The following is an 11,391-nucleotide window of genomic DNA, read 5'->3' as shown; positions in this document are numbered from 1 at the left end:
CCTTCCCACCACCTCTGCCACATACGATTTCCCGAAGACCTCACTTTTAAGCTTGTTCTCCATGGCTTCACTAAGGAATGAAAACCAGAGAGCAAAGAACTGAGCTCAAGGACATCTGGAGTTAAAAATGCAAGAAAATATTATCATGTGAGCAATGGTCCATGTTAATGAACCCAATTATTGTGCATGACATTCTCCTCGATGAGGAGGGCTTTGGCACAGCAAATTATCACACAGATCACTGCCTTTGAGACCTGGGATACTCTTACAGTTTAATTTGCAAATGGAACGTTGATAACAAATTATTTTTAACCAAATCATACCTTGAAAACTGTTTATATAGAAAACACAGGGAAAAAGTGAACTGTTCACTGTGGAAGGCTTTAAATTACATTATGACGGTAGACAATACAGGAGGTAGGAGATATTTGAAAAGACTAATGCAACAACAGATTCAGATCTATAGCTCCTGTAGCTACTTAAAACACGGTTTTAGAAATGAAACTCAACATTTCCGGTAACCATAGTAAAAATAAAATTTGCCATGAAAGCCCTTACATGATGCGTGATGTAGGGAGGTAGCAAGATGCAAGAGAACCAGAACACGCGAGACATGACATTTTATCTACAGCTCCTGCTTGCTTTACCGAGGGTGGAGTTTCAAAATTCAGTCACGTTCTTCAGCTTCAGACTCAGATTCTTCTTTGGCATTTTTGAGCCGCTCTACAAACTTTTTCATTTGCCCAAGGAAGACGCTTTTCCCCTTTGCAACATGTGTGTCTTTATACCACTTCAGAATGGGCTCTTCACTCAGGACTTCGGCTTTATAAAAAGCACCACTATCTTCTGGAAGGCTCTCATGAAATGAATGTTGTCATAGCAATGGTCCTGAATCTTTGGGAAGGGAGTCAGCTCAGATTGACCTTAAGTATAGTAAAGGCGTCAAGTAGAAGGCTGCATTGCTTCAAGCGCTTGCTGGCTGGCTGTGCTACAAGCTCCTCGCTTTCATCTCATGTCACGGTGCTATTCCCATGCTGTTCCGATGACAATGAGTTCTGCGATGTTGTCGCTTTTTTTCATCTCCTCCTTGACATACAAAATTATATCCTTAAATGGATCGCCCTGGGACATCTGTTCTTGAAGTTCTTTCTGGAGTTCCTTACGAGCTCCTATGGTTTGCTGATTCCAAACGTATTCTGAAAGCTCTTTCAAGCCTGCCCGCGTGAAGTACTTTGTGAAGTGTTCAACGCTTTGTTTTTTGGCAGGAAAAAAGTTCCATCAGTCTGTTATCCACGCCGAATTTCCAAAGACCTGCAGCTACTGCACTGATATCCTTTTCATTCCCCCATGATTTAAAGAGTTTCATAGCAAAAGCTGCTGAAACCCGTTCCTTAACCAAATTCTCATTCTAAATGCTATGGAGAACGGATGCATCAAGCGTTCCATTAGCCAGAAGAACACCAGTACACATAGCCAGCTTGTTTCTCTCCGACTCGGAAAAACCTTTTAGAACAGCTGCAGCTTTTGTACTTGATCTTCAAAACCTTTCTCCAGGTATTTGTAGCGCCTGATTAACTTTTTAAAGACCTGAGCAAATGCTTGCATGCCTTCTAGGTCTTGTGCTGTTAACACACAGACATCTGTACGCATCACGTCATCTGCCAGCGTACCACCTGCGGCCAGCATTCTGCTGGCCACCAGGATGTCAAAGGGCGTTTCTGCATATTGGTGGTAATCAAGTTTTGCTTCAGAAGCATCAAGAAACTGCTACTGCTTCAACATCAGTACCAGTTTTAGATAAGCTTTGAATAATACAGCCTTGAAACTGTGTAGGCTCAAACTTCTTTTTCATCCCTTTTTCTGGTTTTAAAACATTGGTCTCATAGCATTGGCTTTTGCTGCTTTTGATTATTCATAACAGACATCTGAATTTAAAGTGAAGAGAAAAGAGCCAGAAATACTCGATGTGGTGACAACTGTGGCGGTCTCTCCTCTGTGACTGGAACTCTATCATTTCCTTGTGGTGAGGACAATTAAGATCGAGCCTCTCAGTAACCTTGTAGTTTATAATACAGTATTAATGACTATAATGATTGTGCTGTGTGTTACATCTCCGGGACTTAGTTATCTACCGGTTGCAAGTTTGTGCCCTTAAACTACATCTCCCCAATTCCCCCACTCCACAGCCCCTGGTAACCAGCATTCTACTCTCTGTTTTCATAAGCCAAGCTTTTTTGGATTCCACATATAAGCAATACCATCATATACTATCATTCGCCATCTGGCTTATCTCACTAAGCATAATGCCCTCAAGGTACATCTATGCTATTGAAAACGGGAGTATTTTCTTTCTCGTGGCTGAATAATATTCCATCGTATGTGTGTGTGTATATATACATATACATAAATGAGATCTTCTTTATCCATTCATCTGTCGTCAGACTCAGGTTGTCTCCATATCTGGGCTACTATGAATAATGCTCCAGTGAACGTGGGAATGCAGATATCTCTTTGAAATCCTGTTTTCGTTTCCTTTGGATATATACTCAGAAGTGGGACTGCCGGGTTGTATGGCAGCTCTATTTTTAATTTTTTGAGGAATCTTCATACTGTTTCCTCCCATCCCCCACCCCCCAAATCGGTGGCTGAACCAATTTATATTCCCACCCGTCCATCCAGTTTAAATTCTGGCCATATAGATAGGTTTTTTTTTTTCCCCTCATCAGAACTCTCTTGGGATCTGGCAGAGTTACTTCAAAAAGAATGTGCTCCTATATAGGCTACTTTTAAAACTGGAACAGATATTAAACATGATGCATTTCACTGTCTTGCTATCGATAGCCATTTACAAAAAATCTCATGAACGTTAAGTGCTCATCTGTATCTTCTTTCCCAATAGAATCTCCCAAATAAACAATCTCTCTTGCCTACATTCAAATGAGACTTTAATCATGTTTCACTAAGTTTTCCATATGAGTGGTAGCAATGTTTGCGTTCTGCTTTCGGTGCTCTAGGAATCAGTTGTTTTTCTTTGGGGAAACTAAGGCTTCCAAAAACACCTATTGCTTAAGAGAAACAGCTACAAATGCTAAAGGCTAGTATTTCAGCCCAGAAATAAACTGAGGAACCTCTCGTCCCCTCAGAAAGAAGTGGCGTTAAGTCCTGAATTTGCTACCAAAACATATATATTTCCGCCGATGCTCCCTGTGAGTAAAATGAAGTCCGAAATTCCACAAAAACATCATGCAGTAAGTGGGCAGGGATGGTTTAAACAAAGAAATACAAACAATTGTGCTTCTAAACAAAAAGAAAAGCTCTCCGAGTGACTCTCGAGTGTTTGCTCACTGTGACTCAAGTTTGTTTCTGTGTCTAGATTTGCAAATACTATTGTCGACAAAGTCTTCTCAAAACCAGAACATAACATTCTATGCTTATTATCTCTCGGTAATTCTCTAATAAGTTTATTTGGAACGACGATATGTTATTTCAAGCTGCCAGGTCCTCGGCACAGCATGAGAAATCTGGGTTGTCTTCCATCTGCTTCTTAAATCTTTTCTCTTAATGATGATCCAGTAATCCAATTTTAGCTTACACAACAGTCAGTGCTATCAGCCAGTACAGAATTCAGTTTGCTCACTTGCTTCCCAAGTTCCCAGGCTGAAGAAAGTCTTGTTATTATCAAACTCTACGATGTGACTTGAAGACTTGTAAAGAACTAAAAGGACAAGAAAGAAACGAGGCCCTATTTCTTCAATATGTCATCTCTTAATTTTTATTAGTAAAAGGGAGGCAGGACATGACTTTATTTTCATTATGAAGTAGAACTTTAAAAAAATCTTTTGTGGCGGCTCTATTTTTAGCTGTAGACATCTCCGGCCCTTTATTTTGTTTGCTCCTTATGCCCCATGGGAGGACATTAGAGTCCTCTTTAATAATGATTTTGTTGAAATATTACATTTTGCTTATTAGTACTTAAAAAAATCTTCTGTAAACAAGGAATCTTCTCAGGTGCTCCGTGGATGAGTTTTAAGGGTACAGGAATAGCATGTGATATTATAGAGAAGGTGCATTGATCAACCGTTAATACAAAAGCTTCCTCCTTGCCACCCTAACTTGCCCAGGTTAAGCCTCACAGCTAAAACCACATTAGCGTGCCAAGTTTCAGAGTCTGACACTTATCCTTCTCTGCACAGAATTCTTAGCTTATATTGTTGGTTCAGATAATCTCCCTCAAGGTATTGTAACCAGAAGAAATATTTGGCTTTAAATCAAGTGTCCCAGGTCTCGGCTCCAAATCAGTGATATGCTGAGAACACATCCGTGGGGCAGCTCTTCGTTACATCTGCCTACCAGCTGCCCGAGATGTACATACCTAGAGCAAATTTTATATCAGAGGCAGATAATTTCAAACTCTTAGAAGAGAAAAGGCAACACAGAGAAAAAACTACTGAAATAGAGCAGGAAATTCCCCTTCTTACCCTGCCCTAGACTACCCCCACCTCCATCCCAAGTTTTTAAAAGTCATCCTACAATGCAGAACTCCAAACTCAGACTTCTCATGTTTTTGCTGTGGCTTCTGACCTTTCAGCTGACCCACTGATAACCCAGAATAAGAGAGATTAACTAACCATATGCTGAAAGGTTCGAACATCCCTCAGGGGGTATTGAGCTACACGGAGAACTCTACGTCCTGGCAGGAGAAATGCAGTCTAACCCAATTTTCTTACCATTACATGCATTTCACGGGCCTGGGAAAGATGGATCTTCTTACTTGTTTTACCAAAGTCCATCAAAACAAGACTAGGTGTCACCCAAACAACTAATCAGGGCCTGGATTTTATTGTGGCTTGATGGGAAAGCAGAAAGATCATTGACATTTTCTTGGCTCTAAAGCTACATTAGGGGACTTCACCAGTCAGACATTCCTCAAGGGATACCGAATGTCACTATACTCGATGTGCAAAAGGGTATTAACTCAAGAACCCAGATATCTTCATTCTTGTTTTGGAATGTTAATGGACGTATATGATGACAGTCATCCACATAGACATTGTGCCGCGCTTGTTCTTAGTGGCTTCTTAGAGTTTAGTCCAAAATATTGCGCTAACTCTCAAAGATCTCCTTCTGATGCCAGAAAAGTTATATGTAAGAATTCTCCGCATTATCATCAGCAGAAAACTCCTGCTCAATCTAAAGGCATTGCCTTGTGGGTAATCTTCCTTCCAAACCAGAATATCTCTGTCTTCCAACAAAGCCAAGAGCCAACACCAGGACAGCGAAAGAACCATAGTCCCTTTCTCAGAGCCTCTTGGTCAAGGTGCCAAATTTTCCAGTCATCTCTCCTAACCAGAGGTGGCATTACCGGTTTCAATCACTTCTTGACTTTGCATTCCCACCACCCCTATTTTAGTTCAGGCCGCCATCTTGTTTCTCTTGCATTATCACAACAGCCTGTTTGTTTTGTTTTGTTTTAGTAAAAGTTATTGAGTTATAATTTACATGTCACAAGATTCACCCTGTTTATGTGTACATTTCAATAGTTTTTAGTAAGTTTACTGAGTCTTACAACTACTATAATCCAGTTTTAGAACATTTCCATCACCCCAGAGAACCCTCTTTGCTATTTACAGTTAATCTTTGCTTCCACCCGCTAATCTTTTTCTCAATAGATTTGCCTTTTCTAGATATTTCATATAAATGAAACCATAAAATATGCGACTTTTTGTAATTAGCTTCTTTCACTTAGCTGTCCTCAAGGCTCATCCATGTTGTAGCATAAATTACTACTTCATTTTTCTATGGCTGAATAATATTTAATTGTATGGACAGACTACATATTGTTTGTCAGTTTATCCACTGATGGATATTAGAGCTGTTTTCACTATTGGGTTACTTTGAATAAAGTTGCTATGAACATTCACATACAAGACTTTAAGTGGATATAAGTTTCATTTCTAGGATTGAAAGTGATGGGCTGTAAAGTAGGTTTTTGTGCAGTAGTCTCTAAACTATCTTATTTAGCTCACGTCTTGACTCACTTCAAGACCTTCTCTCTACTACAGCTAGAATGATCTTTTAAAAGTAAAAATCCGGGCATTGTTTTGCTTGGGTAAAACACTCCAGAAGTTTCCCATTGTTCTTAGATTGAAACCAAAACTGCTCCGTTGTGTATGCAGTCCTGCCTGATCTCTTCTCGCATCTACAGCCTCTAATCCTCTTTCTCTAATTCACGCGGCTCCTTTCCCTTCTCTGTATGAGCCGGATTAAATTTTAGTTTTCTGAACAGACTGTGATCTCTCAAGGCCTTAGCTTGGGCTTTCCCCACTATCCAGATCTTTCCTTACCTCTAGGGTCATGGTTAAGAAGGCAGCTCTGGAGTTAGATACCTGAATTCACCAATTCAAGCTGTGTGCTGATGGGCAAGTCACATCTATGTTAGAACTAGACTCGTAGTGTCCTTGGAAGGGTTAAATGTGCTACAATGGGTGAAGCCCCTAGAACAGCTCTCATGGAGAGTTAGGGATGACCAATGAATGCTTCATGTTTTGGTTTAGACTTGACTCCCTTTCAGAAGCCTTCGCTAACCCCTTATGCATGGGCTTGCTCCTTTAACTGTTTCTATAATACTCTGTTCTTGTTGTACCATATTACCATTGCCATCATATTGTCATTTACTTGTGTGTCTTCCCCTGGCTGTCTCTGAATTTTGTAAGGTAAACCAAACCACTTTCATCACACGAATCTCACGCAGCACGGTTCACGTAAGTAACCATTAAAATATTTGCTGAAATAAAAACTTCACTAGCCGGTGTCTATGTTCCATCCATTCTCACCTTTCTTTGTCCAGTTTGTTCTCGAGGGAGACCTCCATGGACTGTCTCATCCACACCACTAACCAGCTGCAATTTGATTGGGTTTGGCCAAGATCTGGCAATAGACAGATGGGTGGGCGGAAGAAGAGGTCATGGTAATTACCCTGCCCACTTCCTCCCTGCTGTGGTTCTGCCAGTGGTTGCGTTCTGCTGCAGGCGCAGCTCCTGTCAGGTCACCCCACTTCCACAGCTCTAGCTTACTCTGGTGCCACAAAGAACGTTCTCTTCCCCTGTCCCTTCTTGGTGCTCTGCTATCCCTCCATCAGTCCTTCAACCCTGTCCAACCCTCGGTAAAAAGTTCACTAATCACTCTTTATGTAAATCCATTTGAGTGTGTCATCTGCTTCCTGTTGGTATAATGACTGAGCTTTGTCATTATTGCACACTTCACATTTCTGCTTGAGACTTGCATGGTAGAGGGGTCGGGATCGGGGACGCTTTGCTGTGTTTTTGTTGGGGAGGTAGTGGTGGGAAAAATATGATTTCACTATTAAAATAGTTTGCGATGTTTACAGTTCTTATTTTTATATGTATACATTTCACTTGCCATATGCCGGATGTGTTATTGCCAATGGTTTCCATATGGGTTGTTCTTAAAGCATTTTACTGGTGGATCTTGCTTTCCAGTGTACTCCGTAGTGAAGACTGGGTAGCAGCACTTGACTTGATTAATGGAAAATCATAGTCCACCAAGAGTGCGAACACTCTTCAAGTATTATGATTCTTTCCAGTTCCAGCTAATGGTACATTTCCTAGGCTATTATTCATACTTCTATTTGAGAAACAATGCTGGATATAGGATACCATCGGTTCCATTACAGGAATAGGCAGTAGCCAAGTATCAGACTCTGAAACCAGGGAAGATCTGTAGGTCCAAAGATCACCACCTGGACACCCGTGTCTTTTGTGTTACCGACAACATTTGCTGAGCAAACACTCCTTACAGAGTATGGTATAATTTCTCAGTTTTCAAGAAATCGGAGGCTTGGACTGAATACTCAAATGGTTTATAACTATCATTTTGTGTCAAATAGGTGTCTTTTTGCATATGAACTTAGAATTAGAAACAATCACCCACAAAGACTTGGCATTATTACCCAATGTGTATGATTTAAAATGACTCTCTAATGTGGTCAAAGCTCAGATTTCAAGAGCTCTAACTAAACTATATTGTCGAAAGCATCAAAATTTGTCATGCACTAAATGTGCGAGGCCACACAGAAGAACCGATGAATTCTTAAAAGTGCGTATTCTAGAAAGATAGCTGTGTTGGTTTCCCATGGCTGCTATGACAAATTACCACAAATTTTGTGGCTTAAAACAAAGCCAGCTTATTATTTTACAGTTCTGGAGATCAGAAGTCCCGAGTGGGTTTCACTTGACTAAATACAAGGTGTCAGCAGGGCTGTGTTCTTTCTGGAGGTTCTGGGGAGAATTTGTTTGGTTGTCCCTTCCAGCTTCTGGAGGCCGCCTGCATTCCTTGGCTCACGGCCCCTTTTCCCGTTTCGAAGCTAGCGATGGCGGGCTGAGTCTCACATCATATCACTCTAACACTGCTTCCATCCTCACGCCTCCTTCTTTGCCTCTCCTGCCTCCCTGTTTCACGTACAGGACCCTTCGATTACATTGAACCAATCTGGAATAATCCGGGATCATCTTTCCATCTGAAGATGCTTAACTAAATCACATCTGCAAAGTCTCTTTTGCCATGTAAGATAACATACTCATAGATTCCAGAGATTAGGATGCAGACATCTTCGTGGGCCATGAGTCTGTCTACTACAACACCTGTTACATAATTATTTAATTATGAATTGTTAGAAATGTTTGCCTTTGCTGTTATAAATAATGAAAAATGGCGAAAATAAAAACTATGTTATGAATATTTTTAGTTTTCTCTAGAGCCATAAAAAAACCCTAGACACATTCTGTTGCCTTGATGTTTTTAAATGTTAAATGAGGATAAAAAACAACCAGTTCAAAGGGTTTTAATTTCTGAATTTGACATTACTAATACGGGTGAAATTACTGATATAGAGAGAGGGCTCAAAAAACAGTCCCCTATCCATTACATACCATTTTATACATGTAAATATTTCAGTAGAAATTATTATAAACGTTTACATTTCAGATGTTATTTTGTGATTTGGAAAGCTCCATGAAATAATTTCATAGTTTATATCTTTTCATCTTCAAAATTAATACAGAGGAAATACATTTTTGAGACTACATGTAATTTTTACTTAAGCAGTTCTGGGTTTGGCTTTCTACAAGATAGGAACTTGAAAAATTTTTTGGTTTCTGTGGTGGAAGCTAGGAATCCTTCCCCAAGTTCACAAGCCAACCATCATATGTGATTATGCATTTTAATAACTGCGAAGGAAATTGGAAGATTTGAAGAAGGCGCCGTAAAGGTATCATTCATGGCTGTGTCGCTGAATTGACGACAGTGAAGTAAATAGCTACCAATAAAACTCCTGTTAATCAAAAGGGTAATTTATTTCCAGGTCAAGGGGCAAGGGTGGTACAGAAAGACAGGGCACCTATTTTTGGGGTGTTTACATCCTAATGGAGGATGAGAGGGAAATAATACACCAATCAATAAGCGAGCCAACATATACACAAGCAGCATAATTCCTAGAAGGGTAAATCCTATGCTGATGGTAATATGCTGGGCTGTGTTTGTGCCAAAGGGGAAGCTACTCTAAGGGAAGAGGTCCCTGGAGAGGAGACATTTGATGATAAGCAGTTCATGTTGTACGTTCTTAAAAGCCCCGATCCCTATGGCCTCTGTCCTCATCTCCTCGGTAGTGTATATACTGCCGAGGGGGAGCAAGTTAATCAATGGGAAAACAGGGAGAAAATATTAGAACTTCTATTTGTATTTCATTTTACCTAGAAAATAAAAAAATTACAATTTGGTAATATTTACATTTTTACATTGGCACCATATACTCGGTCCATATGACAGATAGTCACCTTCACTCTGGAATATTGCAATGTATTGCATTTTATAAAAATCCTGTTAAGTAAATTTAGAGATTATACTATCTGATTTTAACTAGAATAAACCTCACGTAGTGGATCAATGGCTTTAAAAGTTTTCTGTAAGGATACCATGAGTTGAGGTAATACTATTATTGTAATCTCAGGTCAATAATATGAATAAGTCGGAAGCGACACTTTTCCTCATCCAGGTGGCCCATCATTGGCCATATTATGACTCTGTTCATAGCCAAAGATAACTCAGCCACAAATATGTAACATTATCAAGAAATTCATGTGAAACATGTACTGACCACAACTCCCAGCACAGATAGGGTGAAGCCATCACACTGAGCAACACATTTAAACATACTATTTAGTTACTTCATCTTTATTCCATTATGTATGTTTTTTAATACGCAAAATGTATTGGCTCCTGATCCATGTCTATGATTTATAAATTGATGTGCATATATTTAGAATCCTTGTGCATTTATTATTACTCCCAGGCTTGCATAATCAAACAGGCTTCGTGATCACAGCTCTAAACTATTTAATAGTTTATGGCCCTTGTTAGGGACTGTCAGCAACCATATACGGGACAACCCAGCTCTGAACTCTGAAATGAATTTTCAGGATGGTGTGAAGTTTTGAGCATAATTAAGGTGCCAAGAATCACATAATCCAGCAGAATCTGGGTGGAGTGGCAATCCCCTCGTGGTTTGGAAGGAACATTCCAGTTCCAGCTAGAAGCTGCAGGGAATCTGAGACGGTCCGTGAGGCAGCGCTCTAATTCCTGTGCCTTCGCTTCATACAGGACAGTGGCCAAGATTCCTCTGCAAATCCATTCCTCAAAAATAGAGTTCCATGAGTCTAGAGGGTCTGAGCAGTGACAAGTTTTATGTGAGTGAGAGTGTGTGTGTGTGCGTGTCTATGTGTGTCTGTGCGTGCGCGTGCACGTGCATACATGTACACCAAAGTGACACCAACCAAGGTTTCCTTTGGCCCCTTGTGATCTCATCAAACACCTTTGAGTTGCTTTGATGCTTGCCTTAATTTAACATTGGAAAAAGTATTTCGTGAAAGAGATCGTTACTTTCTTTGGCCAATGGCCAAGAAAATACAAAATGTAACTATGGGTACATTTAGAATGAAAAGAGTTAAATGTGTTTTTAAGTGTAAGTGTGAATTTTACTCTCATGGCATTGAAGAACTAATTTGCAATTTTGTTTGTCCTTAAGTATAGGCATTAGACACATCAAGTTTTCAGATGTTCTAACATAATCAATTGCCTGTGGTAAAAAGCGACTGGTAATCTTTTTACGTATTTCCTGGTGAGTAGATCAGGGATGCTTTGACGTGCACAGCAGAATGCACTCCCAGGAGAAAAGGGACAGTAGAAAGACAGTAGAAATTCAAAGGTGCCTCAGGCCTTCCATGTCCTATATTCCACATCCATCAAGGTAATAACTGTCTTGTCAAAGGATTTTTCTCTCAATTCCTTTTACTGCTCCCTTTGTCCCCTTTTCAGCTG

The 11,391-nt window shown here is 40.1% G+C and overlaps 1 pseudogene; it reads right to left on the bottom strand.

Annotated features, from left to right (window-relative positions):
- Window positions 1-294: 294 nt before the first annotated feature.
- LOC120611616 (basic leucine zipper and W2 domain-containing protein 1-like) lies at window positions 295-2,161 on the bottom strand (annotated as a pseudogene).
- Window positions 2,162-11,391: the final 9,230 nt, after the last annotated feature.

Source organism: Pteropus medius, unplaced genomic scaffold, assembly GCF_902729225.1.
Source record: "Pteropus medius unplaced genomic scaffold, Ma_sr-lr_union100, whole genome shotgun sequence".
Lineage (NCBI taxonomy): Eukaryota > Metazoa > Chordata > Mammalia > Chiroptera > Pteropodidae > Pteropus > Pteropus medius.
This window is presented reverse-complemented; position numbering and strand designations above follow the sequence as displayed.